Genomic DNA, 10694 nt, shown 5'->3' on the forward strand with positions numbered 1-10694 from the left:
GAAGTGCATGTTTTAGTTTCTCATACAGTGTGCCTATTAATTGGTAAAGCTCATCAAATTAAATTAACTGGTGTTTCTGCTCTACAGCAAAAAATATAAATACTAATCATCTCAACCAATCTCCCAAACAACATGGTATTCCCTCCAAAAAGTCACAATACTTCATAATCCAAATTATTTGTCAGAAGAATAACTGACACTAAGATGTTACAGTATTCTTTTCATAGTCAAGACTGATACCAGGTTAGTCTTGTGCTACTTTGGTTCAGTATTATTGCAGTCTGCACTGGTGTTCCTCTGCCTAAATACTACAAGATATACACTGATTATAAAGCAGGTGCGACCTTCAAATTTGGAGTGTTGTCCTACTTTTTTAATGCAGAACATCAGAAAATTATTTGACTAAAATACTTTTAGTTTGTTTCTCATGTTTTTGGCCCTAGATCAAAGGTAAGTTTTACTGGTCCATCATACTTCCTGTAAATTTTGTTTCTTTGTAGCCACATGTGCCAGCTACATTAAAGCAAAAGAAATTCTATGAAGAAATTACGCTGTTTAAAAAATATTGACTCAGTTCTCCTATCAGTATCAACAATTATATGCCATTGATTTGAGAAGAAGTAGAGTTACGTTCTGTGTGATTACACAGGTATGGCACCTCTTCATATTTTTTCAGCAATTTTCACTTAAGGCAAATTGCAGACTTTTAGCAACCATCATGAGGAATTTCAACACTGAACTTCCACCTAATCTTGTCTGATTTGAAAGCTAATGTTCTATTCAGATGCTGAGATTATTGTCTTCAAGATTTCAGCATGCAAGTGTCTCAAGATAGTTTCTCCTTTCAATTTTCAACATGAAGCTTTTTTTACTGTCTACATCATTAAATACAATAAAAAAATACTTACTAACTGCTTTCTAAATTTTCATGAAGATGATAAATAGAATGATCTTATTATTGGCAATTATTTCCTTCATGGAACCATAGGTTCAGCTACAGAACAATATAATTTGCTTATTTGCATGACAGATTGTGATGCATGTAAATATAAACAGAAAGGTAATCAATTTCTCAACATTATTTCAGAGAATCAGAATGTTCTGAGTTGGAAGGGACCCACCAGGATGATTTAGTCCAGCTCCTGGCTCTGCACAGGACACCTCAAGATTCACACCATGTGCCACAGAGTATTGTCCAGGATTGGTGCTGTGACCACTTCCCTGGGGAGCCCATTCCAGTACCCAACCTTTCTCTGGGTGTAGAAGTGTACAACCTCTTTCAATTTTCCAACCTAAACCTCCTTAACACAATTTTATGCTGTTCCATCAGGTCCTGTCAGTGGTCACCACAGAGCCTGACCCTTTGCTTCCCCTCACAAGGAAGATGTAACTGCAGTGAGGTCTCCTCTCAGCCTCCTCCAGGCTGAACAGACCAAGTGACCTCAGCCACTCCTCACACAGCTTCTCCTCCTGACCCTTCACCACCCTTGTTGCCTTCCTTTGGACACTTACAAATTAATGTCTTTTTTATGTTCTGGCACCCAAAACTGGCCCCAGCACTCGAGGTGATGCCGCCCCAGTGCAGAGCAGAGCAGAGCAGGACAATCCCCTCTTGCCCAGCTGCTGATGGTGTCCCTGATGCCCCCAGGACAGGGTTGGCCCTCCTGGCTGCCAGGGCACTGCTGGCTCACATTCAATTTGCTGTTGACCAAGAGCCCAGGTCCCTTTCCACGGTGCTGTTCTTCAGCCTCTTCTTCCCCAGTCTATACACACAACCAGAGTTGCCAGATGCAAGAATCTTTCACTTGCCCTGGTTAAATTTCATATGGTTTGTGATTGCCCTGCCCACTCTTTTCCTGAGGATTTCACATGTTTTTCCCTCCTTTGAGGAAGTCAGAAGCTCCTCCCATTTTTGTTTCTCTGGCAAACATGCTCAATATCCCTTGCAGTCCTGTGTCCAAGTTTGCACAGATGTTGAAGTATAACTGTACTGTCACTGTACAGTAACTGTTATAGTCACTGTAGCCCTTTGTGCCCCACCCATTAGCCAATTGCTCACCCATGGCATGATGGTTTTTTTAGCTGTGAGCTGGAGGATAGTTCCAGGAGGATACCATGAGAGACAGTACAGAAAACTTTGCTGAAACCCAGGAAAATTCAACCAGCTAGGTTTGATCAGGTAGGTGATTTATTTCAAAACACTAGTTATTTAGAACATACTAGCTTGCTGTAAAAGATTTTGGATAATGCCATTTTCTTAGCTTACAGAATGAAGAAGTGAACATTGCAAAATGTACTAGAATTAATATTAAAATTATATCAACTTAAGGTTTCCCAACGTTTGTGTTGTTAGAATAGCTGCCATTCAAAGTATGTGATGATATAAAACGTTCCACTCAAGAAAAATACACAAATCTTCAGCAGATTTAAATACAAAGCCATAATCATAACCAACAAGTACATTTGTGTTCTAAATGTGTTTTCAGGGCCTTATCTTACATCACTGAAATTCATGGAGGTTTTGTCATTCTGGTTATCATGACCAGGATCAGAAGCTGTCGCAGATTTTTAGCTCAAATACATAGTTCTGCCATGATATTTACCTGAAGTTCATTAAATTTTTCAAAATTTTTGGCACAAGTGTCATACCAGTAGGAAAGTTGGGTAATCAGGAAGACACCTAAACTTCCAGAGTGAAAGACTTACTAGTTTTAGTGAGGCAAACTCAAATTTTTATAAGGATAAATATGGTTTTTATTTTTCTTACTCAGAAATGATTTCTGCTTTTCCCATTCCCTAACTGAAAGCGCTTCCAATGTGCATGATTCTTACTTAGTTCAGTCTCCCTGGTAACACTGCTGGGAATAGAATAGAAACCATTGTTATCCTATGGTTGTGTACAGTAGTTCCCATTGTGGGAGGATAGGAAGAAATGGGACTGACCTTCAAGAAAACCAGTAAACAATTACTCTAGAGGAAATTTCAAACTATTATGCAGAGGTGAAGTGCTGCAGATGATGTTACTTCACCCTCACTTTTGAGTTTTCCCTAAATAAGTGATTAACAGAAGAAAATTACTGTACATTGTACCTTCAACTTATATTTCAGAGATCATATTTTCTTGAATAAAATATTATAGTCTTTAAAAACTGAAAGGTCATTTCTGTTTTCAGAATATGGACCTTAGTACTCTAAAAAATACAAGATTAAATAAACCAATACTTTAGTGTATTTATTTATACTTACTTGAGGTAAGTGTCTTCAAATAGCTGGGTAGTTTGTTTCCCAAAATTTAGGAAGAGTTTATTAAAGGACTTTTAAACATTGCAAGGTTAACAATAAGAAGTGGTCATGGAACAACTGAGGACCATGGAACAACATGGACAGAAATGCAGGCAACATGAATCCACAAATTGAACTTATAGTCCAGAGGATAAGCAAACAAATGGATGCAAGGAAGATTCTGAATGACAGAACTTTTGGGGGACTTTTACTTTTCAAAAGCATTATCAATGCTCAGACATGAGTGATAATAGGGATGTGAGAGATCAGAACCTTAATTTCTGAGGTATTTATTAGTAAAACCTTATTAGCAACCAGAAAAAGCAATCGGGATTAAACAATGGCAAACTTTACTTAAATGCAATAGTCATGTACTAAGAGAAGATGTACATGTACATGTACAAAGACGTCTCTTACAATATATGGAATTGTCAAGTGAATTGCCCATCACTGCAAGCAAATATTTATATTTTTTTAATAAATTACTGTGAATTTTGATTTATTTACAGATTACATGAGAAGCTACTTAAAGTTAAGCTGGTTGGCCTTTGAATTGAGGGTTGTCAGGAATATATCTGCTGCAGAGGTTTATACTTTCTTTGACATCCTACCTACATTTGCACTTGAAGCAAAACTTCTCATTAAGAAGAGAGTGACACCTTCTCTTCATGATTTCACCAAATTGTATCCTGAATAGTAAAATCACTTCTACCAAAATTCTCCCTGCAGCTTGTGATGCAAGCTACAATCATCTCTATTCTAGTTTTAAAGGAATCTAAGGAGCATTACTTCATTTGCTTACATTATCATGTTTCACCCCAAAGGTGATGCCATTCATGGCCAGTGAACTTATTCTTGCCTAGTTGTAACAGGGAAAAAAGTACCTTCTGGTTTAGATGTGTTTGAGAAAGGTTATAAATGCATCTCTCAACTGCCACAGATAGAGGTTAAATGACTGATAAAAGGTCCTGCAATTAAGACTGGGTTGACCTTCTGATTTAAAATCCACTATGAAGTCTGTAATATTTCAACACTTTAAAATAGCCTGGAGTTTTGTGAATAATACAGTATATTATTTTTTTTAAATTTCTTTAGTTTTTCTTTTTTCCTGATTTTTCTCTTTTCTAAACCAAATATACTGATTTCTGCCTCTACATACTGAGTTGAAAATCATATTTTCCTGTTTAGAACTCACATCTAGGAGGTAACATTTTTCAAGCTGCTAATGAATGGAACAATTGCACTATGTTGAAAAAATCATATTGTGTGTACATTTAGAAAATCTTCACTGAGCATGCAGAGTAATCAATTTCATAACCTCATTTGTCATGACAGTGATTCCATAATTTAATTTCAAGGCATGTTGTTTCCATCCCACAATCACATCTGTGTAGATATACTGTGATGCCAGTACATAGCCGAAGGAAAACCTGCCATCTTCATTTCCAGAGTACCTCTCATGCCAAAATTACTTCAAAGCACTGTAAATAATCCAGTCAAGAAAACCAGAAATTTATGTTCTACAGTAAAATACAGTATTTCAAATGGTTGTTCTTTGGCTATATATGATGTTATAATTGATATTTTAAATGTGATGACATGATGAAAGTGGTGATACTTTATGGACAAAATTAATTATCTTGCTTCAGTTAAAAAAAATGTGAGTATACACCAATTCTTCTGTGTTAGAAGAATTCAGGAGCTGAAATTTTCCTTCCCTCAGCTCATAGCCTTCCCGTCTCCTTTTTCCCCATTGACAGCCTGTAACTGTTTTTTCCTCAAAGTAGAATTATTGCAAAGATGAACAGGAAAATGCTAGAATAATACTCTCAAAAATATTATAGCATAAGTTAAACACCAATAAATTATTTTAAAAATTCATTTAAAGAGAAATATTTATTTAGAAAAAGATTAATTGCTACAACTTCTGATTCAGGTATTTTCCAAATAAGGGTTTTCCTTTCGTCTCTTGTTATAAGAAACCACATTTTTCATAAACTACTGTGTTACATCCAACAGTAATAATTCCTTCAAGAACAAACACATCAAAGAATAAAGCAGGTGCTGTCTGTGTTAACAAGGGACACAGGGCAGAGCAGTGAAATCAGTGGTGATGAGAACAGGTGTTCTTCAAGACTCTGTGTTACCATCACATTTTGGCCACATCCGGGGAGGTGGCTCAGCCTTCTCCAAGCCTATTGTGCAAAGCAGAGCAAAAAAAGTAAGTGATCTTGTTGCTTGAAAACTAAAAAATTAATGAAGATGCATTTTTAATTGATTTTCTGAAGTATATTGAACCAATATCATGATCTAATAGTAGAATAGTGTTGTAGAAAGCATTTTTGTAAAGAAAGAACATCTTAAAGGAAAAGCATGTGGACATGTGAAAATCAGGATGGTGAGAGGAATTAAAACTTTATAAAGTTTGCCAAACCTTACTTATAAACATGTAATATTTCTACAAAGACTTTAACTACTTTTATACCCAAGTTTAGGATTTACATATTAATTAGAACTAAATGTAACTAAACATTAGTGCACCCAAACTTGCTAACTTTGTCCCTGGAAAAAATACTGAATCTTTCCCAAAAGGAACAGGATTAGCTAAGTTCTCAGGTAGGATACTCAAATTTTGTAAGGTAGGAAGTCCTCTTCTACAAGGTATCTCTTTTCCTGTTTACTATTATTAGCTTGGTTTTCTACCACCCAAAATCTTCACCGTCACACTGAATACTGAGCAAAGTACATTAACTGTTTCAAAAAGACTGAAGTCCATCTTCCACTACAAGGAAATTAAATACATAAGATTAGTGCAAGGAAAGGGACCACAAAGTAATAGTTAACTAAGATACAAAGAATGATCTATAGAATTGCAGATGAAAATGAGCAAAATATGGTTATTGTAAATGTCATGGTAAAAGATATGGAGAAGAATTGTGAAAAAAAATTATTTAACTGCTTTGTCACAAGATTTTTTTCCATGCTCAGGGACAAGAGGAGACAGAGGTGTAGATGCTTGTTGGGCAAAAAAGACTGTGAATGTTGCTGAAGTGAAGACAGAAATCACCTTTCCTATACATCTGTAATCCAGTAAAGCAGGATAGATGCCAGTGATAAAACTTCTAGATATGCAGCAGTTGGGTTAACTGCATTAATTAAAAATTGTATTAATATTACATGAGAATTGTGACTTTTTTTCTTTTTCACTTTGGATAAAACAACAGCACTGAGAAACTACATAATTCTATAGAAAATATTTTTCCTGAACAGCTTCAATGTATATCCTCTTCATTTGTGAAAAGTAAAATAAAAAATAAGTTGAATATTGCTACTTAGGTGACTGCTTCAAAGATCATCATAGGTAAAAAGCCCAGCTTTACAAAGAAATAAAATCCCATTAGTCTCAATTTCCTTTTATTGGAAAATGTTAAGTAGTAGAAATAAAAGTCATGCACTTGAAAAATGTGAGTTTTCGTTCTGGAGGTGATGCCTATGCTCTTTGTCTTCGCTAGTATCACAAACATACAAAGGTTCTGTTATACAGTGGAAGAGCAAAATTGTAACAGCTTGTTGAAAAAAAAGTTGCTCATGAAAGCCATGCTAGCCTCTTTAGAGCCTACCTCTATTTCCTTTCAAGTGCACAGGAGATTTTTACTAACAGTATTGGATTTTGGGTCAGGCCCCTTATCATTCCTGAACAACTCATCAAGCAAATGCATTAAATATACAGGCCAAAATTATACCATAATCATAATCCATACTTTAACTAAAAGACAGAGGACACTGAAATGTGTTATGTGAAATTGAATACACCCGAAGCACATAAGAAAAGAAAGCAGATAAATTGGGAGATGCTTCCAATTCCTGCCTACGTGACATAGTCATCAGCACCACCATGGCAGTTAAAAATCTACAACCCTGATTTTCATGAAAAATCTCATGTTTGTTTATGTCCCTAAACCATCACAGCTATCCCACCACTCTTATAGTGTCTGAAATGTAGCTCATAGCTTTCTGTTACAGGAAGTATCAAAAGCAAGCAAATTAATCAAAAGCAACTTTGGATAAAAAACTCCTTACAGTTCTCAACTTGAGAAAGACTTTTATCATCTATGAGTTGCTGTAGTCTGGAGGGAAAAGAAAAAAACCCCAAACAACCAAAAAACCAAACCAAAATCAACCAAACAAAAAAGCCCCAACCAACCAACCAACCAACCATTAAAAGGAAATAAAATATATTATTGACTAATGTGCACAGTGTAATTGGCAAAAAAATTCTTCTTAACTGTAGCTTTTTTTTTTTTTTTAAATATTTTGATGGATATTCAGGGCAGCTACTAGTACTTCTTTGAAAATTTGTAATTTGCTAGCCTACGGTTTTTGGTTTTATTATTCCAAGCTTCTTCACTTTGACATATTTCTATCTTTAATGTTGTTAATATTTTTTCTAAGGCATCCTGAGATCTTAATTCAGATCTTTTACTATGGGAATTTTTAATAATAGTATTTTTATTTTCATTCCAGAAATCATGAGTTCTATAATTTCATTACCACAATCATCAGTGTTGCTTTTCATCACCAATTTCTCCCAGAACTCTATACTGAAAATTTCCTGTCAGATGCATTTCACCTTGTTTTCCTTCTTAAGGTTGAAATAACAAATGTGGTCAACACATTCCAAGACCCTGCTAGTATTTTGCATCTTGCAATATGCTGGACTTCTACCAAAGTTCAACCTAGTCTGAAGTTATTTAATCTGCCTCATCACCTTTGCCTGATGTTACATCCTGACCGTGAAAACACCTTTGTGATATTTGTCTTTTATCACCACTAGGGACTTCACAGATTCTGCCACTCAGAGCAAACTTGTGTGCCTCAATATATTGAATAATATCTTACTCCTCTTCTTTGACTGTCATTCCTAATGAGGTTTCATATTCTATATTCATATTTGAATCATGAGACTTAAATACTCTTACGCCGAGCAGATGATGTTTATCCACTTAATTTGTTTTTGTTCTCACTTCACAAGTGGATGTATTGCTAACTGGGTTTCCCAATAGTGCAGTATGAGAGCATGGGTTTTAAACCTGGTGAATGCATAGCACTAAAACAAATCAACCATGTTAAAAAGTAATAATATTAAGGGTAATAGAACTTTTCTAAAAATAGAAGGTGTCTGATGCAAATTTTAGAAGCAAAATTTTTCAGCAGCTCAATAATGCTGAGAAGTTGTCCAGCTGTGCTAATGTCATTATTATCCTATCACCAAATATTTATCCCAGTGTCAAAATTTATTTATATTATTATGTTGTTATTACCTTAGGAAAAAAATATTTTAAATTGGTTTTTATACCTGTACTTCTAAATCATACCAGAAAAAAAAAAAAAATGGACTATCTGGTACAATTATAAAGATTTACTTGCATTTTCATTAAATTTTCCTTAAGACCACCTACAGATGAACAAGAAAACCTTTTAAGTCCATTGTTCTTTTTTGAAGATTCATTTAATTGTTGTCTTAGTAAGATATTTAACTAATATAACTAAAAATGTGTATTTTCTAGAAAGCACACCTTATTTTTGAATATTACTCTAATGTGTTGTGTAATTTATTGTATTTATTTTTATGTCTTGTTCAATGAATCATTTGTGAACAATTTAGGAGATAAATAATATGATTTGGCAATAATAGCACAGTACACCTGTTATGTCTGATGCAATAGCTACTCAGAGTCAGAATAGGAAACTTAGAAAAATTAAATGGTTGCAGAACTATAAGCAAGAATTTTGTCTGAAAGTCCACATTTCAAGCCACAAAATTCCCTAGCAGGATACACACTTAGGTAGTGAAATAGAAAATAAAGCAGTGTGTTATTATTTATTAGGCTCTTTTGTTGATCAGATAGAGAGAAATCACACACTCTGTAGTAGCTACTAAGATGTAAAATTTTCAAATAAGCTTTTTCCTGAGTAAAAGACACAACACATAGTTCTTCCATATTCTGAGGGCTGTTCACCACTGCAGACATGCAGTATGCAAATTAAACTTTTTACTCCAGCTGAGGCTGTACTTTGCCCACTGAGTGATTTATCTTTGCAAGAGAGAAAGCAGTATTTGCACCATTAACCTTCCCTGAGACTTTGCTGGGGGAAGTTTTCTTCATCATTTTTATATGATTACAGAAGAGTCTAGGTGTGAGAACCACCATAGACAGAAATACATCTGGGTATGTCCTGGCCATGGACCTTGTATCTGCAGTCTTACCCATGCAGGGCACAGCACATGCCCTAAATAATTCTTTAAGACAACTGTAAACTGTTTTCACCCTTTGCTGTGAATCTTTCTATTATCAGAATGAATCTGTTCTAAATTGTATTTGCAAAAACTGACAAAATTTAGAAGTGCACATGAATCCTAAAATAGTTTATTTGGAAGAGTTTGTACCTTTGAAAAAATCCTATTGTGAACAGTAAAGCAACTGCTGGTGTACTAGAACAATCTGTAGAAATTAGGTCGGTCTACTAACATGTATAGGTTTTTTCTCCAAAATCCAAATAATAATTTGTTAAATGTATTTACTTGTTGGTTCTTTTTTCTTTAATATCTGTATGTGGGCCTTAAAGGCCCATGGAAGTCAGATCCCCTCGTCAGTTCAAAAAAAACCACAAAATACTCTCCATTTTTAAGGAGAGGTAAGGTAAAAAAATTAAGAGAAAACAGCATAACAAGATAAGCATTAAATTTAGCTGTTCAGTTGCTCTACTCTTCCATTATTTCCCATTCAGTCCTTCTTCCCTAGGCTGTTTATTTAAACTGTAAGATATTTAGAGTGAGGGGTTTGTTTTCTGTCTCATTGTCCATACAGATTGCTGGCAGTCTGTACAAACAAGCAAGTATTATAAACGTTAACATGTATATTCTCTTTCATTCAAACACAACAGATTTTTTTAACCATCAAGAGTAAAGCTTAGTAAACAGACTCTACACCTCAGAGCTGAACACTGGAAATTCGCTGAGATTAAATAAATGAATGAGCCAGATCCCTGGAGTTAAAGCAGAGAATTTGGCAGTGCCAACCCCAGCAAGCAGTGTTGAAGAGACAGAAGGGGAGCTTCTGTTAAAATACTGGAAGGGGTTGAAAATGAGACAGGAGTGAACCACTCTAGTGTGAATATAGTTCTCATTCAACAGAGCTGAAGGTTTCTAACTAGAAATTTCACATTATATAGCTTCCAGGTAGTTGAAATTGCCACGTCAAAATGCTGTTGGGGGAAAAAATTCCAAGCTTTGCACCGACACTGTTCAACATGTAACAGTGACTGGGTCTGAAAGAAGATATTTCCCTTTCTCAGTGGTCAGTTCAGCAATATCACAGTGACAGTAAAACACAGTTATTTTACATACAGCT

Source organism: Anomalospiza imberbis, chromosome Z (assembly GCF_031753505.1).
Source record: "Anomalospiza imberbis isolate Cuckoo-Finch-1a 21T00152 chromosome Z, ASM3175350v1, whole genome shotgun sequence".
In the NCBI taxonomy this organism is placed as follows: Eukaryota; Metazoa; Chordata; class Aves; order Passeriformes; family Viduidae; genus Anomalospiza; species Anomalospiza imberbis.